Genomic DNA, 6731 nt, shown 5'->3' with positions numbered 1-6731 from the left:
ATGAAGATGATAAAACTACAGATGCTTGCCAGGAGGAGAAAAACCTATTATTAATTGTTTGACAGAGGCTTCCTTTCTCGTGAAAGAAATATGCTGCTTTATGTACGATTTCAAAAAATCATATTGCTAGGAAGAACCTAAACAATCATCTAACACTACAGAGTTAAAGGAGCTGAACTGACCTCCTGAATAATTTCCTTTTGGATGAAATAAAAGCAGGCTTCCAAAAAGAGAGTAGATTTTAGAGAAACATAATGAGTTGTATGTAAATAGGTGCTTAGCTGATTTTGTTAATTGGTGAACAAATACAGGGAAATAAAGTACAGCAAGGTGAAAAAATTAAGGACTCTGCATTGAAATACTCATTTGGGTGTGTATTTGTGGGTGTGCACACACACACGCATGTTCATGTGCTCATGCATGTATTCATCATTCCTGAGGCTTGATAGTGCCTGGGCACTAGCTCTAAGCTTCTGTGCCCAAGGATAGTGGTCTACCACTTGAGTCTCTGCTCCACTTCTGGTTTTTTGGAGATAATCGCATGTATTTTCATGAATGGACTGGCTTTGAACAGTGGTCTTCAGATCTCAGCCTCCAGAGTAGCAAGCTATGCTGATTCAGCCTCTGAGTAGGTAATTAAAATTCTGCCTGTCCTCTGTGCTTCACTGCTCTTTAATTCTTTGCCTGAGGTAATCACAAGTCTAAGTGATATATATGTCTAATTGCTTTAAAAATACTGTTACTGCTTGGCACCAGAACCCAGGCCAAATTTTAGTGGACTTCCATCTCTATCTATAGCTGGGTGCATTGGATCATTTCCACCATCCTGCACTACATAGAAACTAAGATTGGAAAGACTGCAGATCCAGGCCAGCCAAGGTAAGAAGCTCGATAAATTGGTATACAACTCTGATACCATTGATGAATGGAAGGCTAACAACAGATCAGGTGAATGTTCTTGTCGAAAGGGAATCCCTATCCTAAAGTTAAACACTGATATGATGCCAGCCTAGCAAGAATAATACCCCAAGTTGAAATCCCCACAATTTCCCACAACCAAAATAAGTATATACATTAACATCCAAAAACATAGTACAATCTGTTCTTTGCTCTAATATCATCTTTAACTGATTATGCTACGCTGTCGCAGAATAGTTTCTTCATTAAACTTGTGATATATTTAAAAAGACCTAGAAAATTCTTTTTCAATTATTAAGTGCAAACGAATGGCAATTTGCCTCATTTCTTACATAATTGACTACCATTAAAAATTCACCTAATGATTATTATAGTAATTTATTATTCTGATTTATTACTTTACTGTGTAACAGTTTTTAAACTTTTTGAGCACTGCTGAAGTTTCAGTATTTAACTAGTATCATCAAAGTATATTCCTTGGGTACTTGGAGCAGTTTTTTACAAAGTTTTTAACCAATTGCTTCTAAGAATTCTTGATTGGTATATTATTTTGTTTATTATTAAATTCAATTCAATTTTATTGTAAAGGTGATGTACACAAGGGTTAGTCACATAAGTAAGGTAATGAGTTCATTACTTATGGAAGGAATGTTGTTATCCCCGCCATCGATTTTTTTTCTACACTCAAACAACTGCTGATGCTTTTGCTGTTGCTATTGATCAATGGGTACTTTTGCTTTCATTATTCATGAATTTTATTATAACATTGATAGACAAATGGTTTACAGTTACTTAAGCCAACTAAAGAGTACACTTCATTTTATTTTCTAAATTTCAAGATTTGAACTTAATAACTTATTTTCTTTTGTTTCTTTAGGGTGCTTTTCTCAGAGTTGTAGGATTAGTTAATTTACTTGTGAATGATTTTTACACATGTAAATAATTCAGACACGTATATTTTGCTTTTAAAATATTTAACATGTGAATATTTAAAATTATTTTCTCAATTTTTGTATGGTTGGTGAATTTAAATAAATTTATTTTCTTATATTTCTAAAGATATTTTTCCATGTAACAAATACTTTCTGTATTTTCAAGAAGCACATACTTTATTAAGAAAGGCTTCATTACCTGGTCATTTTTTTGTAAATATTTGTGCTTGAATTTAAAATGTTTGAGCTGGGCATGGTGATTTGTAGCTTTCATTTTCTACCTATGGTAGGAACTGCATATAGGTTTGTAATTCGCGAGAACTTGAGAAACTATGAGATCTTATTATAAAAAATATCCAGAGTGAAATGATTAGAGATATAGCAATCCCTAGTGAGATATAGAACACCTGGTTTTCATATTCTAAATTTTAAGTTAAAACACCAATAACATCAATCTTTTGTCAAAATAAAAGGATACCTGTTTCAAAATGGTTATTATTTAAAACTGGTTTGCAAAGGTTCTCCAGTCTTCTATTTCTTAATTTTCAATTTACTTAATCTATAAGAATTCAAGTATATTGTGACTATTTTATTTCTACTAAACTTTTAAATAGTATGAGCAATATTATTTCATATATTAACCTACTTTTACTATTAGTGATAAATTCCTCTGTTTAATATGATAATATCAATATTCCAAATGTGTGTATGTGGTGTGTGTGTGTGTCTGTGTGGGTTTATGTGTTTGTATGTGTGTGTGTGCTTTCTGTGTACTGTGTAATCCTTGGCAGATCACACCATTGTTACACATATGCTAGGCTAAGGTTTTACCACTGAACTCTACAGTTTAGTTAAAATGTAAATAGTGTTTTAAATTATGACTTCTAAATTTTCATTCCTAGTATGTTTTATCAAAATTATATATGATAAAATGTGATCCATAGTCTATCCACGTTAGCGATTTGCATTGTTATTGTATTGTTATATAGAATATTTCCACTGCCTTTCCATTTCCAAACTCTTGCCTTTCTTATTGATAAAGGTTTTACTTTCCTTTATTTCTTTCTTCATTCTTTTTGCCTTTAGAGTTTACCCATTCTTTCTCTTATTTCTTTGGAATTTAATTATCATATTCTATTACAGTTTCTTTATATTGTAACATGTCCATACAATACTTTATTTTTTGCACCTTCTCTGACTCTCAGTCCACACTACTAGGTGGATTAAAAAGAAACTTGATTCAGAACACTTTGATTATTATCCTCCTTCTCTTCTTTAAAGTCTTTCTGTCTTTTGAAACACAATAACAATGACATACAGCTCCTATGTGGTTCATCATTCTACCCCTTCTCACTCTCCTCTGTATTACAATTCAAGTCATTATCATTCAGCTTTATTATGCTATAGTGTTATCTAAATCTTAACTCATTCCTAAATTAATTTTAGATGCTTCAAGCATTCTCTAAAGACATTTTTCTATATATAATATTTGGGTTCTTGTGTTTCACAAGGTACAAAATATGAGTGACTAGCAAACATCTAGATATTTCTGTAGAATATTGGTCCACCTGCTCAATAAACTTGTATGTAAATTGAAGAAGTACAGGTCAGTCAGAACAATCTTGTAAAATGGTGTAGCTTGAGCCCTCATACTAGATTTGAATCTTATTACTATGTTTAGTAGTGAAGACAACATAGCTCTACTATAAGAACAGACACATAGAAGAATGTAAGACATTTATCAAAATAAATTCATAGTTTTATGGTGAATAGATTTTTAAAAGGATGCCATGACTTTATGAAATAAAAATAGAATCTTAAATGGGTGTATTGGCACTGTGACCTCTATAGATTTAAAGAACGATCTTAGACTATTACCTCAAACCATATACAAAAATTAAAAATAAAAAATGATTATCAAACTAAGTGTGAAATATAAAAACCTATAAAACATAAATGTAAACATTTACAACATTGCATCCGTGAAGGTTTCTAAAAATTTGACATGGAAAACATTACTGGCTAAAGAAAAGCAAGAATAAACTGGTTAATATCAACTGATAACCTTTCATAATTCTATGAAAGAAGTGAAAACATATCCAACAGATAGACGGCACACATTTGTTAATGCTATAATATTAACGCTACAATGATCCTGAGAATTAGGTACTTTTATATCTTCTAATTCTATATAAGTATTTTCCTGAACATGATATTTCTTTAAAGAACGTATGCAAATTAATAGACAATTGGAGGAGCCTATGAATTAAGCTCCTGTTTAGTATCTAAGAAAAATTAAAAAGAAAACTCACTAATATGACCATCATATAAAAAGATGACACAAAATATAATAATGCATTTGTGGAGAAATTGATATAGTCCACATAGCAGAATGATTTGTATAATACTGCAATTATTTTAGGAAGCAAGTTTTCAAGTCTTCAAAAGGTTAAAGAGAATTGTATAGGATCCAGCCATTACACTTACATGTATATATTAAAGAGAAGTGAAATCTTTTTTGGGCAAGGAATGTAGTTCATTGACAGTGGCCTTGAATATTATGTGTGAGACCCTGGAAATAATCTCTCAAAACAAATTTTGAAAAGACACACTATAGAGGATGTATGCTGGACAAATTCCTGTAATTGAATTTTATATGTATTTTAATGTCTGTTCTAAAATTACAGCATTTCTAGTTGAAGAAATGCAAGTTTGTAAAAATTAGGCTTGGAAAACCTATGATCGTACCATTCATTTCCAAAGCACTAAAATATATACAAATAAAGGAGATAATTTATGCATGAGAATTTCATGTAAGCAAAAAATAACTATTGTTAAAAATACTTCACACAGATTGCAGAATACCTAAAAAGATGTTTTCGGTGTTGGCTAAAAATTCTTTGTAAACTACAGCTTTTGAAACAAAGATGTGATTTCTGTTTATTTTGGGGTTTTTGGTTGTTATTTTGAGTTTAGGCAGAGATAACTCAATCAAAAAATGTATGTGATAAATGGAATATCTAGGAATTATGCATCACTTATAAGTAATTGATAACCTTTTCTGGAAGAAACTGTTAGCAAATGACAAAAGACCCAAATCTATGCATCTGCATTTTATGAAAATCATATGTCACTTGCTCAATCAAAGTGCTTTTCTCTACTTTGCTAGGAAAAAGTATTCTCAAGATAAGAGCCAATATCAGTGAAAAGAAAAAAAATACACAATTGTCTTGATTTATTTGTGAAAATAACAAATGAAACAAAATAATTCCACTTAAGAGACTCCAATATTAGTATCTATGAAGAAGTTCCTGAATGCCAACATCCACTGAATTTTTGAAATTTTAATTTCTACCAACATATGAAAATTTGAACAAGCAAACAAATATAGTCTTGGAGCAAACCAGTCTTGGAATAATTTTCTTAATTTTTTTGAAATTACAAAAGAATTGATACCATTATGAAAATGATCCTTCCTATGGAAATCATTTAAAAATGTTTAACACTTACTATATTTCCAATACCAAAGAAGAGTAATTTTATATAATCATTACAAATATCATTTTATTACTATCATAAAATAGAATAAAAGATCAGTCCCAATATATAATCATTATACTTTATTTCTAATCATTACCTAAATATCTTAAACAATCTAAATAGTCACGTCTTTAACATGGATGTAAATATTTTATAATTTTTACTTAACGTTTTCCAGGGGCATGTATTCATGTTTCTAAATAATGTTCATAGCAGTTAAAAGATGCTTTTATGAAATTAATGTGATATATTGTGTTGTTGTTATTGTTGTTTGCAAGGCCTGGGTATTGTCCCTAAGCCTTTTTATGCTCAAAGCCAGCACTCTACAACTTGAGTCACAGAGCTAACTCTTGTTTTTAGTGGTTAATTGGTGATAAGAATCTAACAAGTACTTTTCTGTCTGGGCTAGTTTTGAACACAGTTCTAAGATCTCATTACCCATAATAGCTTGAATTATAGGCGTGAGTCCCTGGCACTTGGTTTGATGTATATTTTAAATTTTAATTATATTTTAAGATTTTTGTTAAACTATAATGTACATCGTTCTGTACATAAATTTAGAGATATGTTTATATTTCTGATGACAAATTATCTCTAAAAATGTCTGTCTTTTTACACATAATATGTATATATATATATATATATATATATATATATATATATTTCTGAAGACAGACTCCCTTTAAAACTTTTATGCTATTCTTTTTGACTTTTTCATTTCAAAGACATACCGTCTATTTTCCCAAAAGTTTCCTAGAATAAAATAACAAATATTTCAATAGAATGTAGTTTATTACTTTCAAGGGAATTTTAGATATACACATGATATTTTAGTAACATTTACAATATATTACTTGAAATAATTCTGTTCAAACTCTTAAATATTTTTGTGTAGTGGTGGGTAGAGAGGAAGTTAGTTCATACTGGTTAGGAATTTGCAATCCTTCAAAAATCTATTCCATAATTTGTTATAAGCACATTTGTTATAAGCACAGTCAATTTTCCTGTTATGGTTTAGTTTTTTTTGATTCTTTATTTGTTCAAAATTCTAATATGGATGCATGCACATTTGTAACATTAAAATTATTAATCAATATACAAATAATTGCAAAATCATACATACATATCAGACTTTCCATAGTTACCACTTATGATGCTAACAATAATTTTGGTGAAGATGATGACCACAGTGTACCCTGCTAATGACAATATTGTGATTGAAAAGGAAAAAGTTTTACGTTTTTGAAGCTAGATTTCCCACATTGAATACATAGTAATATACAGCATTGGATTACATACAATAAGAATAACAAGAGCAGAGTTTCAATATGAAGAAATACA

This window comes from Dipodomys spectabilis, unplaced genomic scaffold (genome assembly GCF_019054845.1).
Source record: "Dipodomys spectabilis isolate Male_0828 unplaced genomic scaffold, ASM1905484v1 ptg000309l, whole genome shotgun sequence".
NCBI classification, from domain to species: Eukaryota; Metazoa; Chordata; class Mammalia; order Rodentia; family Heteromyidae; genus Dipodomys; species Dipodomys spectabilis.
Note: the sequence above shows the minus strand (reverse complement) of the source record.